Source organism: Terrapene carolina, unplaced genomic scaffold (assembly GCF_002925995.2).
Source record: "Terrapene carolina triunguis isolate 2854851 unplaced genomic scaffold, T_m_triunguis-2.0 Scaffold193, whole genome shotgun sequence".
Lineage (NCBI taxonomy): Eukaryota > Metazoa > Chordata > Testudines > Emydidae > Terrapene > Terrapene triunguis.
The window spans coordinates 5,648,165-5,664,676 of NW_020664544.1; the positions used below are offsets into that span (position 1 = coordinate 5,648,165).

The 16,512-nt window shown below is 46.5% G+C and overlaps 1 non-coding gene across 1 annotated transcript; it reads left to right on the forward strand.

Annotated features, from left to right (window-relative positions):
* The first annotated feature begins 15,941 nt into the window (after window positions 1-15,941).
* LOC112109310 lies at window positions 15,942-16,002 on the forward strand. Its single transcript, XR_002908304.1, has one exon. It is a non-coding gene; the product is annotated as a U7 small nuclear RNA (small nuclear RNA).
* Window positions 16,003-16,512: the final 510 nt, after the last annotated feature.

The following is a 16,512-nucleotide window of genomic DNA, read 5'->3' on the forward strand; positions in this document are numbered from 1 at the left end:
GCATGAGGGGAGAAGCAGCCCACCAATGCTTGTCTTCAAGCCCTACATTTCTGCCCGAATGCCCCTCCTAGCAGGTCCAATGGTGTGGATGGAATTCTACAAAAAAATCAGACTCCAAGTGGTCTCTCCAGCTCAATTATTTGGGCTGTTTGACTTTCTCTCTTAATAAAAACTAGTCGTTCTTTTTCCAACTGGCCCCTGGATTCTTCCATGCTTTTACTACAAGCATGTGAGTGTTCACAGTAAAACACCGCTCACTGCATGAGAACTGAAGCTGCAAAAAGATGGTAAATACGGAGGAAGGGCTGTAGTCAGTTACTAATCCTATCTAGCACTTCACATCCATAGATCTCAAAAGCACTTTATAAAGGAGGTAAGTACCATTACCTACCCAATATACAGGTAGGAAAACTGAGGCACACATCTATAGTGACTTAGCCAAGGTCACACAGCAGGCCAGAGCTAGGATTAGAACCTCGGTCTCCTGAGTCTGAGCCCAGTGCGCAATCCACTAAGCCACACTGCCTCTTTTCAGGGCCCTCATCCAACCACAAAGGAAGACGCTGTCTAGGGCTGCTGGAACTCCTCCACAGCTGAGCAGGGGTTATGGGAAATCTGCCTTAATGTCCCCTTTGCTGAGCTACTCACCATTTATCCCCAGCCCAGGTAGCTTCTCGCCATGACTCAGGTCTCCTGTCTGCATCACTAATAGCCTCTCCCCTCATGGGCAGTAAAGACTCTACTGAGTCAGGAAGGGCCAGTAACTCCAAGAAAGTAGAGATTGTTGACTGGAGTTGAGACCCCTTTGCTCTGCAGGCTGTAATAACCCCTCTGTTGAGGCTGGTAGGAGAACCCAGGTCACTCACTCCTCTGGGTTCCAAGCCAGGGACAGCCAATTTCTCCCCATCCCTTACTGTTTTCCCTGGACTGCTCCCTACCACCCCTCTCTAGGCAGCTTCTTTCCCACATTCATATTCTGTGAGTCTTCTTCTTCTAGAGGACAGCTTCCCACCAACCTGTTGCTGAAGAACTCTGCTTTCAGTGAGGCCTCCACCGCTCTAGCAACTAATCCAGCTGTCTGACCCCCAGCCTTTGTATCCCACCCCAGCTGTTGCAAGGCTGCCAATCAGCCCCAGCTGAGAAGGCAGCTAGTTAACCCTTTAGCGACTGGGACAGCCTGGGGTCCGTACACCCCATGGCAGCAGGTTATTCCATTATGCCCATCATGGAATTTCTCATCCCTGACTCTGTAGTACAAGTTCTATGGTGTGGACGGAGGATGAGGAAGGGAGGTGATGAGAGGGGAAGAGCTTAGCCAGGGACAGACGGCAAGAGGGGAAAGAGAAAGGTGTGGATTGTTTTGTACATGATGTCTCTTTTCCCTATCCTCTGTTTGGTCTATTACAATTGTAGGTCCTGTGGGGCAGGGACTTGTCTTTATTCCATCCTGTCTGTGAGGCACCTCGCAGGCTTCTGGGAGCAGGATCAATAAAAACAATTAACCATTCTAATAAACCCTCTTGTCCCGGTCGCTGCTGGAAATGAGGTACGGGACCAGATGCACCATTGATCTGATCTATCACGACGATTCCGGTGATCCGATGTGACACATTTCCTGAACAGAGTTTATTTTGCCTGCCTGTCATTGTTAGCTGGGAGTGCACAAGGCCGCGGGTTATTTTGGATTTAAATTCTTGATCTTTGGAAACTGTCTCTTGCCAGATCATTTCCTCCTTTGGGTGGGGGGAGAGAGAAAGAGCAAGAACCCGCAAGCCCAATAGAATCTACCTACTACTGCACCCCATTTTTAAGGCCCAGGGGAAGAGATGCAGTTAATTATTAATGATTATTATTTATTTGGATTAGGACCCCCCCCCCAAGTCATGGGCCTCGTGGTGGTAGGCACTGTACAAACACAAAAGAAAAAGGCAGTCCCTGCCCTCAACAAGGTTTCAATCTGGACCAGATCCTGGTCTCATTGAATCCAAAGGGACTTTTGCCATTGACTACAGTAGGCGCAGGTTCGGCCTTAAAATCTTTACTAAGTGGAAGGAAAGAATCAATTCAAAAATGAGAACTGAGACCTGTAGTTATATGGCTTTAAATCATTGCAGAAAATGTTGCCTCAAATATCCAAGTGGCAGAGCATGGATTTTTTTACCCTGAGCTTTGCTAGTTTCAATTGATTTATTCTTACCTTGGAAGCATTTGTTTTCTGCTGAAGGGATGACCGGCTCTAGCTAAGGGGTAGATGCTTTTCCCTGGCCTGGGCAGGGCATCTAAGTGGGTGGGAGAAATTCTGCAGAACTCATCCCAGCTTCTCTGCCTCTTCCAGAGTTGAAAGGCATCAAATTCCCGCGTACAGCGCGACTGACCAACAAGGCACCAGAACCTCTCCCCCCGTTGATCTGAGGTCTCTGTAAGATTAACACCCAGACGCCTTTACTTCTTCAGTTTATCGGCTTGCCCATAACATTTGGTGAGCTGTGATATGAGCTAGAATAATGCCGAAGGGCTGGATTTCCCCTCCGACTGTCTGCTTCGTGGCGAGCAGAAGGATGGCAACAGCTTCGGTGGCTCAGCTGAGGAGATTTCAGGGTCGAAGGGCTGTTGTGGATGGAGCGGAACTGCAGGGGGTGGTTCCAGGATGCTGCATGTATGGGACACTCGGGCAAGCAGGGCCCAGTCCCGCTTCTGCCATAATAAAGTAGGGCAAAGGCCTTTGGCTGCCAAGATTAACCTCTCTGGATTAATCAGGGGTAAAGAGCCTTGGTGGTAAGGAGCCTGTCTGTAAGGAGTTTCTTTCTGGGGTCTGTTTCTTGCCAGTCAATAGGCCTGTGTTGTTTCCAGTTTGGAATAGTACACTGTAGTGACGAGGGACTAGCCGTAAATTACATAATTCATGTTTTGGTGATTTTCCAAGACTCCTCCCCCTCCCCCCGTAATACTGAAACAAAGAGCCCTGTCACGCAAAATTCAGGGCCCACCCATTAACTTATAGACCATAAGGGAAGCAGTATGGCCTAGTGGCTAGGCGACTGAGCCTCAGGAGGTGTGGGTTCACTTTCTGTTTCTGCTGCTCAGGGACTGTGGGCCAGATGCCACCTCTCTCTGCCTCAGTTTCCCCTCTCTTTGCCTCAGTTTCCCCCACTTTAAAATGAGGATAATGATACCAATCTCCTTGGTGAAGCAGATGACGATCTTCAGATGAAAAGCACTAAATAAGAGCTAGGCATTAGGCTTTTAAAAAAAAATTTTCTCAGACTGGAAATAAGGCATGAATTTTTGACAGACCCTGAGAATCTCTGTTTCTTCTAACCCCTTTACACCGTAATTATTTCCTGACACGTGCAAAATACACCACATATGTGACTCCTAGGGGTTGAGGGTTTAGGTATCTTTTCATGCCAGTCGGGACACCTCAGTCTAAAGCCCCAATCTTTTCACCAAAACTCCCTGGCAGGACCAGGCAATCCCACATTCTACTAGGATCACACCCCTGTTGCACCAGGGAATCTCTCACCAAAAGCCAGAGGGTACCTCTGAGTTTCCCCCCATGCAGTAAACGCCCTGCAGGGTTCCCTGCAATTTTATCTTCCCTGCTTTGTAAAGTAGGACAGGTAGAGGAGCTGTGGATACCAGATTTTCTTGCAATGTTACCTCCATAAGGCTGTGTATCCAGATCTACATTCTTAGAGTTTGTACGTGTGTGTGTGTGTGTGTGTGTGAGCCGTCCCAATCAGACACACACACGCAGAGAAATGATAAATTGCAGAGCCATGTGATAAATTGTATGTATCATGCACCTTTGACCATCTCACCAGCGCTCTACCCACTAATTTGACAAAGTCTAGACAGCTGGTGTGCTGAGACCCTGGCCTGTCATGCTGGCCAGTATTGTCTCATTGTTCCCTTGTGCTTCCCCCGTCTGTCTGTCTGTCTGTCTCCACCTGTTGTCTCTTGTCTTAGGGCGGCTGTGCCAGTGTAGACTCTTCCTACATCAATGAAAGGGGTTTTTCCATCGATGTACTTAATCTCTCTCTCCAAGAGGCAGTAGCTTCCGTCAGCCTAGCCGCGTCTACACTGGGGATTAGGTTGACCTAACTACAGTGCACAGGGTATGAAATTTGTCACAGCCCTAAGTGACGTAGCTAGCTCCATCTAATTTTTAAGTGTAGACCAGGCTATCCTTAGATAGATAACTCTTTGGGGCAAGGACTGTCTTTTTGTTCTGTATTTGTACAGCACCTAGCACCCTGGGGACCTGGTCTCTGATTGGGACAGCTCAATGCTACTGTAATACAAATAACAATAATAATAAATTATAATCCAACTCCCCAGGGACTGCATTCACCATCCCCCATTTCTGAGCAGCTTCAAACAGCCGGCATTAAAAAAATACTGTACATCAAAAGAGCCCCCCCCAAGCCATGTTACCTTTGAGCAGTGAGTTCCCTTTCCTAGCATTACACTTTGGGGTTAGAAGAGGGAGCTTCATACCATTAAAAATAGGAAAACTGCAGAGTACCAATGGGATACACAGCACTTGCCTTGCCCCCAACTGGACTAAAACCTTGGGGGGGAAGCGTGCAAATATATATGAGCAGAATGGAGGCACGTTCGCTGACAGATGTCTCAGGCAGACGGCCTGGGACGGGCTATAAAGAGGCAGATTCAGAGATCTCACTCACCCAGATGGAATGAGATGGCAGCACTTTGTTCACTGGGCAGCACAGGGCCTGGCCGCCCTTCCTGTCCTTTTCAGGGCTCCCCCCCCCCAAAGCTCTGATACTGCAGTGGAAGATTCTCCCGCCGCTGTTGCTGACCCTCCTGGCTGGCTGCACTGTCTGGATTGAACCATAGTCCCATCCAAATCCATGGCAAAACTCCCCCTGACTTACTTGGCCCTCAGTCCCCCTCTTTGCTTTCTTATCTTCATCAGCTCTCTTCTTAGTGTCTTCACCTCTCTCCTCCACTCAGCCCTCTGCAAAGGGCCACTTACAACACCCATGCTGAATGGAGGCCTGTAGCGGGGCAGTCACCCCGCTCCCTGGTTAAAAGGGATTAAAGCTAGGCTGATTGTTAAAGCTAGGGGAAGCATCCACAGCTGGGGCCCCGCCCCAATCAGGCCACAGCTGACCCTATAAAAGGCAGTGAGCCAGGAGCTGGTAGAGTTTCTCTTTAGTTGTAGAAAGAGATGGGCCTGGCTGCCTGGGAGTGCATAGGGTACTTAGAGTGGAGCAGGGCTGGGGAAAGGCCAGAGGAGCTGGGGAGCTCCATGCTGGAAAGCCTCCTGGCTGCAGGCCTCGGTGAAGGCTGGGAAGGGTGCTAGGGTTGCAGAGGTGCGGCCCAGGGTAGGCAAAGGCAGTGGGTCCAAATCCCCCTTGCTGATGATGAGTGGTATAGAATGCAATCTGCCCCAGTGAGCGGGGGCTAGATGGTGACTGGCAGTAGTCACTGAGGTGGGTTGGGGGTTCCCCTGGGTGGGGAGACCCAGAGAGTGGAGGTACTGTTAGGGGGCAACACCTAAGGTAAAGGGGCACCGGGGTCTGGGAGGGACATGGGGGGCCAGCGGCAAGCGGGACATTGGCCAGTAGAGGGTGCTCTGAAGCTGGAGGGCTAATTCCCAGGATGACCAGCAGGAGGCGCTGCTCCAGTGAGTCATCGCTACAGGGCCTGATACCAAGCTCACGGAAGTCTATGGAAAGACTCCCATTGGCTATGGATCAGCCCCTCAATGAATGCAGTTCTGGTCACCCCATGTCAAAAAAAAATCTATTAGAACTGGACAAGATGCAGAGAAGGGCAACAAAAATGATGGAGGGGATGGAACAGCTTCTGTATGAGGAGAGATTAAAAAGTCTGGGACTGTTCAGCTTAGAAAAGAGATGACTAAAGGGGGATATAATAGATGTCTATAAAATCTTGACCAGTGTGGAGAAAATGAATAGGGAAGTGTTATTTACCCCTTCACTAACCACAAGAACTAGGGGGTCAGCCAATTAAATTAAGAGGCAGCAGGTTTAAAACAAACCAAAGGAAGTATTTCTTCACACAATGCACAGTCAACCTGTGGAACTCTGTGCCAGAGGATGTTGTGAAGGCCAAGACTATAACAGGGTTCAAAAAAGAACTAGATAGGTTCCTGGAGGATAGGTCCATCAATGGCTATTAGCCAGGATGGTCAAGGGCCCTGGGTGACCCTAAACCTCTGTCTGCCAGAAGCTGGGACTGGACGACAGGGGATGGATCAGTCAATATTCCCCTGTTCTGTTCTTTCCCTCTGAAGCCCCTGTCACTGGCCACTGTCCCAGACAGGACGCTGGGCTGGATGGACCATTGGTCTGACCCAGTATGGCCATTCTTAACAAAGAAGGGTTTGCATTGCCCTCCTGCTGTACTAACCTTAGCTAGTTCATTGCCAGGAAGCTCGTATCAGTGGCAGAGAACCTCCGCTTCCACGAAGGAGAACCTGGGGAAGAAGAGGTGGGGAGCTTGAGCTTCCATCCTCAGCCCCATCACTCCTCCCTCCCCAGCCCCCTTTCCTCCTGCCCCCCCGACGCTGCCTCGGCTGCTTTGCAGTTGTTCATAAACATCGTCTGCATCTGTCCCGAGCCGCGAGATGTATGAATCAATTTGATGAGGATGTTAAAGCTTTCTCTTTGCACCTAATTACGGGCTGATTTATAGGACTGGCCTTGTGTGTGATGGAGCTCTCCCCTTGGCAGTGATTTACATGGCATTGGCACCAACCCCTCCATCTCACCAATGCTCTGTCATTCCCCCGCACCCCGCACTACTACTCTCTCTCCTCCCCGTCCCATCCTGTCCCTCCTCCCCCCACACCTCTTTGCTCTATGTACCTTCATGAGAGCCTTAATGACATGTTGACAGGATAGTGAAGCATTGCTCCCTCTTCGTTGCATTTGTCTCTGGCACTGCAGCTCGCCGATGCTCTCCGGCACATCCAGATGGAGATCCCAGCAGGCTAGGCAGGGTACAAGCCCTGGAACTCTGCAGATTTCCTCTGGATGCAGCTAATATAGAGAGCCAAAAGTTCTGGGGGAAACCGCGTCACTAGCAGGGCTCTCACGGGATCGTCAAATTCTGTTGGCACCCCTTAATAATAATAAATAATAATAATCAACGATTTGCATTTGCACAGCACATCTCACCCAAGGACCACATCTCACCCAAAGACAACTAAGAGGGGATATGAAAGAGGTCTATAAAATCATGACTGGTGTGGAGAAAGTAAATAAGGAAGTGTTATTTACCCCTTTTCATAACACAAGAACAAGGGGTCACCCAATGAAATGAATAGGCAGCAAGTTTAAAACAAACAAAAGGAAGTATTTCTTCACACAGCGCACAGTCAACCTGTGGAACTCCTTGCCAGAGGATGTTGTGAAGGCCAAGACTATAACAGGGTTCAAAAAAGAACTAGATAAATTCATGGAGGATAGGTCCATCAATGGCTATTAGCCAGGATGGGCAGGGATGATGTCCCTAGCCTCTGTTTGCCAGAATCTGGGAATGGGTGACAGGGGATGGATCTGTTGATGATTACCTGTTCTGTTAATTCCTTCTGGGGCACCTGGCATTGGCCACTGTCGGAAGACAGGATTCTGGGCTAGATAGACCGTTGGTCTGACCTAGTATGACCGTTCTTATGTTCTTAAGGAACTCAAAGCATTTAGCCAAGCGTAATTCACTAAGCTGTACAACTCCCTCATGAAGTAAACAAGCGTTATTGTCTCCATGTTACTGATGGGGAAACTGAGTCACAGGGCGAGACTAGCCTAACTGTGTTAGACATGGGAGCAGAGTTAGGCCAATGTGGAACACTTTAGAAAGCCCAAGACAATGGCAGAGCGCCGGAGTCTGGGCTTCCCAGCCCTGTATCTTAACATTATACTGTCTAGTGCTTCCACCTGGATAAATGCAGTTTTTGGACAAATGCAAATTCCTTCCTTCTCAACAAAAACGTGGTGCATATAAATGTATATACAGGACTAAAACTGTGTTAAAATCCAAGGACCTGATCCTCTCAGGCCAGTTTTACTAGTGAAACGGTACTAAGTTCAATGGAGTTACTGCTGATTCACACAGGTGTCGCCGACAGCAGAATCTGGCCCTATATGCGTAGTTCTCCTCTCCCTCAGACCATTGTAAATGAGGAACAACTCCACTGAAATTAATGGTGTAAGTGAGAGGCGAATGAAACCCAGTGCAGTTACACCAGGGTATGTGAGATCAGGTCCAGTCAGGCTCAGGTCCGGTTCCATATGGCCCAATCTCACATTCTTTTAGTTTGGTACAGACTGACTGGAAAAAACCCTCACATATAAACCAATAGAAAGGAACAGAGGCAGCTAGATTCATGGATACCAGCTCTGCTCAGAGGCATTTATCAATGACATTTAAACTCTGCTCCATGGAGGTTTCAGTGTGTGGGGGGGGATATCATATCCTTACCAGTTATGATACAGGAACTAGACATGGGCCTTCAACTCCAAATACCCCTAAATATGAAGAAGATCCTTAAACCAAGCCTGAATCCGGATCCAAATGTCACATCTGGGCCTTGACTTTGTTAGGAGCTGAACCAAAGTCCAGGATCCATAACTTCAGAGGATGAAAAGCAGGGGGCTGTTGAAATCTGCATCTGAACTTTAGGGCTTGGGCCCAGACTAATGAGAATATGACTTTTAGATGCAGAAAGCAGGCCCTGATCCTGCCCCCCTGAGATCAATGGAAGTTTTGCTGTTGTCTTCAACAACACTCCACAATAACGGCCTGATCTTTAAGGGTATGTCTGCACCGCACCTGCGAGCAAGCCTCCCAGTCCAGGTTGACACACCTGTGTGAGTGTGCTAAAAATAGATGTTGCAGCCGGGACTGGGACTCTCAAGTCTGGGGGGGCAGGGGCCGAGACACCGAGCTGCTGCCTGAGTCCCAATGTCCAAGTGACATCGACACAGCTATTTCTAGCATGAGCCCTGCTGCCACAAATCTGTGGACCCGGGCTGAATCCCAAATGCAGGGTACATAGAATCATAGAACTGTAGGACTGGAAGGGACCTTGATAGGTTATCTAGTCCGGTCTGAGTCCCCTGCACTGAGGCAGGACTAAGTATTATCTAGATCATCGCGGACAGGTATTTGTCCACAACCTCCCTAGGTTACCCAAAGGGTGCTGAGAGACCCCAGGCCTCACTGACATCATGAGGGCTGAAGATGCTCAGCACCTCCGGCCTTAAAAGCTGGCTTGAAATCCCACGGAAGTCAGTGGAAAGACACCCCCCCACACACTGATTTTTAGTGGATCAGACCCTAAGCAACTATCTACAATTAGGAAAGCCAAGGCACGGGGAAAACCAAGCAAACCCTGGCGTTAGGTGAAATTCATGAGGTTCTGGAAATGTGTCACTGGAGTCAGAGAAACCACAGGACTTTTCTAAGACAAGCCAAAAGAGAAATGTATATCATATGGGTCATATGCTGCACTACCTACATTTGAAGATTATGTGGTTGAGAATTCACAGCTGCTGGTACAGATGCCACTCCAGCCTAATTCCCAAACCCCCACCTACCCCCCCCCTTGTGCCTAGATAATGCAAAGGTCACAGCACCAGGAAAAAAAAGTTATATTCCATATGCGTTCCCAAATAACAAACATATTGGGGTCGAATTGGAAAGGATGGCCTCTAAACAAAAATAAATAAATAATGGTACCAAACTTTACATGCTAAAGTTTGAACTTTTTAGCCCAAAATCTTCTGTTGACATACTCCATGTTCTCTTGCATGTAGTATGAACAACACAATATACAGCGCACTGTTATCAGATCCTTAAGTAGAGCTCGTCGAGAATTTTTCGACAAACTGTTTTGGCACCAGCAAATGATAATTCGTCAAAACCAAAGCTGTTTGTGAAACAAGATTTCAATGACTCTCCCAACTTGAAAAAAAAATTGAAAAAAAGTTTTGAAAAGATTGAAGTATCCTGTTCGGACATTTTCAAACCGGAAAGTTTCATTTTTTTGAGTCAAACTGACCTTTCATTTAGAAATTTTGCTAAATTTAAACTAAAAAAAAAAGAAAAGGTCAAAATTGATACTCGTTGATATTAGGCTTTACAGTCAGTGCCCTAACAAAGAGAGAAACAGGTCCCTTCCAGTCAGAAGGGAATCTCACAGCTATCTACCTATCTCCAATGAAATTAAGCAAGGTGTGACCAAAAACTATGGAAACCCCATTTATGTTCAAATCAGCAGGGGGATGGAAAGCCCACAGGGAGGGGAAAACAGCATGAGATCATTCTGCCTCTTGAAAACAAGGTCACTGAACGCTGGAAGATATAAGTACAGCCAGAAGCCATCTTTGATGTCCCAGACCCAAAGGACCAGAGCTCTTGCAAGCTGAGAAAGATGGATCCTTCAATTAAGGGAAGATTGAAGTCTCTGGAAACTGAATATAGGTGAGAAACCTGCTTAGGCAAAGATCTTTCACCTAGGAGGACAAGGGAAACCAGCCCCTTGTGCTTCTGTGTAAGGTCCTAACAGAGAGAATATCAGCCATGACTGGTGAGGGAAACCATCTTGAAGAAAGCCTGTAGCTTGCTAGATTGTGTTAGATTTTTAGATGCATGTTTTCACTTTTATTTGCTTGTAACCACCTCTACTTTTATTTCTTTTACTTGGCATCACTTAACCTATGTCCTACTCTTAATAAATGTCTTTTATTTTTACTGTAAACCAACTCAGTGCTGCGTTTGAAGGGAAGGGTGTATTTCCCCCAGTTAAATGAAGAAGCTGTAATGTGCTTTTGACACTGAAGTGGAGCTCTGGGTAGCTTGAAGGCTTGTCTCTCTCACCAACAGAAGTTGGTCCAATACAAGATATCACCTCACCCACTTGATCTTTCTAACATTGACACAAGACATTTTGAAATGATCAAAATAAAATGTTTCCATTGCCCCGAACTGAAACTGTTCTAGTTTGTCAGTTGAGATTTTGACATTTTGCCCTGATTTGGGATGAGAAATTTTTTTCAAAATCTGAAAAAGTCTCATGGGATGGGAAAACCATTCCGTGCCTAACCATGTCCTATATCCTTCGGTTGCAATAATGTGGCATAAATGGGATTATTCCAGTTTCGTCACAATGTGTTAACAATACAGTTGAATGGTTATGATAAAAACGTGAAAAGCAGGTGCATTAAATGCAACTTTTGTCATTAAATAACACACACACCTTGGCATTTATTTCATTAAAAAGCCCAAAGCACTAGCCTATACTAAGATCCAAGGACTCCACCACAAAGCACTTGTGGTTGTACCTGATCAATGCTTTGAGAGTCTGAAGGATAAGACATAGAATTCCTTGACACTGATAGAACTATATACCATATCCATTATGGAATTCTTAACATAGTTCTCTTTTGATAAGAGACTCCTTCCTCACAGAGTCTTTCTTAAGAGTCTGTTACATGCCCTGATTCCAGTCTCACTTACATTGGTTTTACACTTGGTGTAACTGAATTGCCATCAGTAGATTTACTGCCAATTTACAATGGCATGATTGTTATAATTAACATTATAATATAACATATATAGTTCTTTTTTATCTGAGAAATGTATCCTTCTATCTATATTGCTACAGTGGGAGATTTGATACAATGAAGTGACATAAAGGACGGTGTGAGTAATATGTTGATGAAGGGGGGTTAAGTAAACAGGCAGTGTGGTCAAGTGGATAGAACACTGGTTGGGGATTCATGAGACCTGGGGTCTTTTCCTAGCTCTACCCCTGGTATGTTGAGTGATCTTTGCCAAGTCACTTCACTTCTCCTTGCCTCTGTTTCCCAATCTATAAAATGGGAATAATACTACTAATCTACTTTGTAGATCTACCCATGAAAAGCACAATATCAGAGTGAGGTATTATTATTAGGGGGCATTTGCACACCAAAGAGACAGAAAGGGGGCATGGGATATAGGAGGAAAGCACCCCCCAGGAGGTTGCAAGAATGTGTCAGATGAAGCAGCAGTAGCTAACTCACCTTCACCTTCTGTCACTTAAACCTGAGTCACCCCAGCATATAACCCCTCCCCCAAACAAAGTCACTTCTGAATCTGAACGTTGGAGTTACACCAAGAATGAATTTGGCCCAAGGGTCTGAGAGTGTTTGTTTGTGTACTGTCCTGGCGTCTCATTTCTCTTCCTCAATACATGTTAATCTTGCGGGATCTTGGTGCAAGAAGATGCTCTGTGCATGTGGGTGTGTGTCTACGCAAAGCTGTGCCTATGCATTTGCCTGTGTGCTGCACATGTGTTCCATTGCACTCCATAAAATGCATATGAATGCTCCTGGAGTTGGAGTCCTGTCCAGAGTAGCAGATGCTTGTTGATGGTGAAGCTGGCTACGATGAACAGATGAAAAGACTTCTCTGCCGCTGAGTGAATTCCATCAGACCTGGAGCAGCTGCTCCTGAAGTCTCTGAAAGCAAAAATCCTCATGAATAAATATTAGTGTGTGTGTGTGTGGGGGGGGAGAATGAGGCTTCTAGAGAACAAAAGGAATGCAAAGGAAGTTACTGAGAGATGCAGATCTTTCATCTCAGCAAAACACGTAATTAACACACACACCTCCCTAGGAAAGGTCTCGCATTCACCCAGAGTGACTGTAGAATCGGATGATGATAAGGTTGTCGGTTTTTCTTAGTGAGCCAGAAGGTCTATAAACTGCTACTCCACTGCCTGTCAACACACGCGCTTTCTGCATTAGTGATTTCATGGAGTGACTGAGTCAGCCTCCTGGAAAAGCTCAACGATCTTTTGATCTAAAGGGAGGATCCTGAGGTATCAAGTTGAGAAATGCTTGGCATTCCCTCGAACAAAGTTTGCACGGTAGGGAGATGCCATGGCTTTGAGTTCTGTTGCACTCCTATCTCTGTACAATGCCTGGATACCAGGGAAAAGCTTCAGGGCCTGTGTCCCGGTTGCCTTGCATCTTTGTGTTGTCATTTATATCACTGCAAAGTGGGTGCTATCAGGTCAGCATAAATAAGTTCATGGGGGATAAATTCCATCAATGGCGATTAGCCAAGATGGTCGGGACACAACCCCATACTCTGGGTGTCCCTAAGCCTCTGACTGCCAGAAGCTGGGACTGGATGACAGTGGATGGATCACTCCATTAAATTGCCCTGTTCTGTTCATTCCCTCTGAAGCATCTGGCACCGGCCACTGTCAGAAGACAGGATATTGGGTTAGATGGACCATTGGTTTGACCCAGTCTGGCCATTCTTATATTCTTATTCTTCACCAGGCTAAATGATCGCGCAAGGTGTGAGGCAGTAAAGAATCTGGCCCAGAGTTTGTAGTCTCCACATTTTCCATCCTTGCTAAGCATCAGGTGTTAAAGTGAGAGAAAGGATTGGGAGCACGGTACCCACTCTTTGGCTAAAAGCCGAGGGACATTTTCACATTTGGCCTGGCAGTCCCTCCATCATGACAGAGGGGTGGCCAGGCCAAACGTGGGTAGCATAACCCTGCTCATCAGGTCGCAATGCCACTCAGTTGGGGGGCCCTCTCAAATGGGAGGCCTGGGGCAAACGGCCAATTTTGTCCTCATCTCTGGGCAGCCCTGGTCATAACTATAGATGGCTCACAACTGGAGGAGAAACCAGACACAGATTTCAGCTGGCAGCAGTTTAGGGTGACCAGATAGCGAGTGTCAAAAAGCAGGACAGGCGGTTGGGGGTAATAGATGCCTATGTATGAAAAAGCTCCAAAAATAAGCACTGTCCCTATAAAGTCAGGACATCTGGTCACGCTACGGCAGTTTCTACCACTGTTTAACTGGATGAAGAGAAGCAGTCCATTCCTCTCCCCTAAGCGACAATAAGTAGACTAGACTTGACTATGAACAACTACTGGAAGAAGCAATCAAAAGAGCGCAGAATAGCTTCTGCAGAATTCAATGACTTTCTTTTTCTCCCACAGCACCACGGGACCAAATTCCACAACAAGATCCCCTAAATTCGGCAGCGGTGTGAATTTATTCCATCTCCGTTATGATGTTTGCGCCATGCACACAGAGAAGTTAGATAAAAACATAAATACGTCTTCTGGAAGGTTGCAATGTAATGTGACTTTCTTTCTTAGAATTCAGAGTGATACCACAAGAACCCCATACCAGAGAGAAACAAAGCAGGCTGCTCCCTAAAAGAGAGAGGCACAACTCACTCTACTTTACTCTAAGCTGACAGTCTGTACATTGACTGCGGCTAGGCCCAGATTGCACACTTCCCTATAGAGTCCCCTCGCCTTCAAGCAGAACCAGGAAAAAACCCTGAAATTGAAAATGACAGCCTATAATGTTAACACGGTTTAAATACACCACATCCATGAAATACCCTTTGTCCCCATCCCTCAAACACACATACAATTGTGGCTCATCAGTGAAAATACTTGGAACAAAAAATTCTTGCTCAAATAAACAAACAAATCAAACCCACCGGTTATCTTCTGATGCAGCCAGGCCTCCAGATTCCATGCATGTGGGATCCCTAAGACTGTCTCTCGTGCTTTCTTGGTGAGTCTGGCTCATCTGGTCTCACTCACTTATCGGTTGGATTCTGAGTTATCTGATTTACAAATTCTGGAGAAGGTACAAAGAAGCTATAAATTGATCAAAGGCCTGGAAGGTCTTAACAATGTTGATAGACCAAAGAGCTGAAACTCATACAGTTTGGAGAAAGTGAGATTACAGGGTGGGAGGTTGGTGTGTGTGTTTCTGGGGGAGGAGAGAAATCTTCTGATTGGCCCTAAAAGCAGACCATGAAGGCTTGGATAAGAGTGTTTGCAAACTAAGCAGTAACAGGAGAGCATGGGGATGCACGGAGAGATTCCAGTGATGCTATCAGATGGTTTACACCTGAAATACAGGTTTGCTAGACCATAGTATTTCTGCCTCAGGAAAAGATGGCATATAGTTATCATTATACAATATCTAGGGGCAATTCTCCAGCCTGCATGTAGCTTCTAAGGTAATGGATCTGTTTATCTATCATTCAGTCCGGTGGTAAGGCTCTCATTGGAGAATGGTTCCAGGGCATGATCCATCTTTTTTTTTTTTTTTTTTAAATAGTTTAATGGTGCAGTTACTTCCCAGGAAAAAGGCTGGATTCCCAGCGCTGGAGACTGAAGATTTTTACTCAACCACAGAAAAGCTGCTGTTTAATGGCAACGTAAGCTTGCTTATATTACCCTGCCAATCCACTCCAACTATGAAGTGAAGAGAGACCTCACCCTCAGCCCTGGGTGAAAGAGTTGCCTCCAGGGGCTGTTCTATCCTTGGCCTCTCTGCTGAGTTTGTCAGCAAAGATGAGCATTGCTGACAATGTACTGGATGTACGGGATTAAGACCACTGGTTTGTTTCATCTGGCACGGGTCAGATGGTCATCACTTGGACTCACTACCAATCTGGATCGACTTGAATCAATGTCCCAGAGGGGGAAAATCTTCTGACTGGCCTTCTTTATCTCACTACCAGTCTCCTGAACCAACCAGTGCCTACCCATTTGGGGCCCTGGTTCCAATCAGGTCAGATAGCAACAGTGCAGAAAATCTCCGGTCCCATTGTTTTAATGCACATTCTCCAGTGGAATACCATGTGCAAATGGTGTTAGGGTCCTCTGGGTCTTGTAGGGCACAACAAGGCCCTGAATCTGATTAGGGACATTAGGCAACATTATGATACAAATAAGTAACTACAAAAATCATAATTAAAAGTATATGTCATCCCTCTATGCATGGGAGAAGGTTCCAGTTTTCTACAAAGCACATGGTGTTGTCTCTTGTGACCATCCAAAGCAGCCAGGAGACTCCCAAAATGCTCGGGTTGTTACAGAATTATCTGACTTTGTTACTGAGTGATTTCAGCTCTTCCGGTATTTGTCTAGCAGGTTTTTCACTTCCCCAGGCAGCCTTATTGAGAGCCAGTGTGTCCTATTGGGTTTGCACACTGGACTGAAACCCAGAAGATGTGGGTTCTATTCCTGGCTCTGGCCTGTCAGGTGACTTTAGGCAAGTCAATGCCCCTCTCTGTGCCTCAGTTTCCCCATCTGTAAAATGGAGATAATAGTACTGACCTCTTCTGTAGAGCACTTGGAGATCTATGAGTGAAAAGCACCATATCAGATGTTATCAGAGACATATCAGCTTCATATGGAAAAGGGCTGGTCAAAGGTTGTGAGTTTGTAGGGGAGGCCCTGAGGCTATAGGCTAAACTCCAGTATGCTTCCCTGAAATCAATTCAGAGAGGTCCTATGGTATGCAGGAAGTCTGACTAGATGAGTACAATGGACCCTTCTGGATTCATAATCTATGACTCCATGATATGTCAATGGAGCCATGACAATTGGCACCAGGTGAGGACCTGGCCTACTTATTTCAGTGGAGTTGCCCCTGATTTAGGATGGTAGAAGCCAGAGGAGAATCA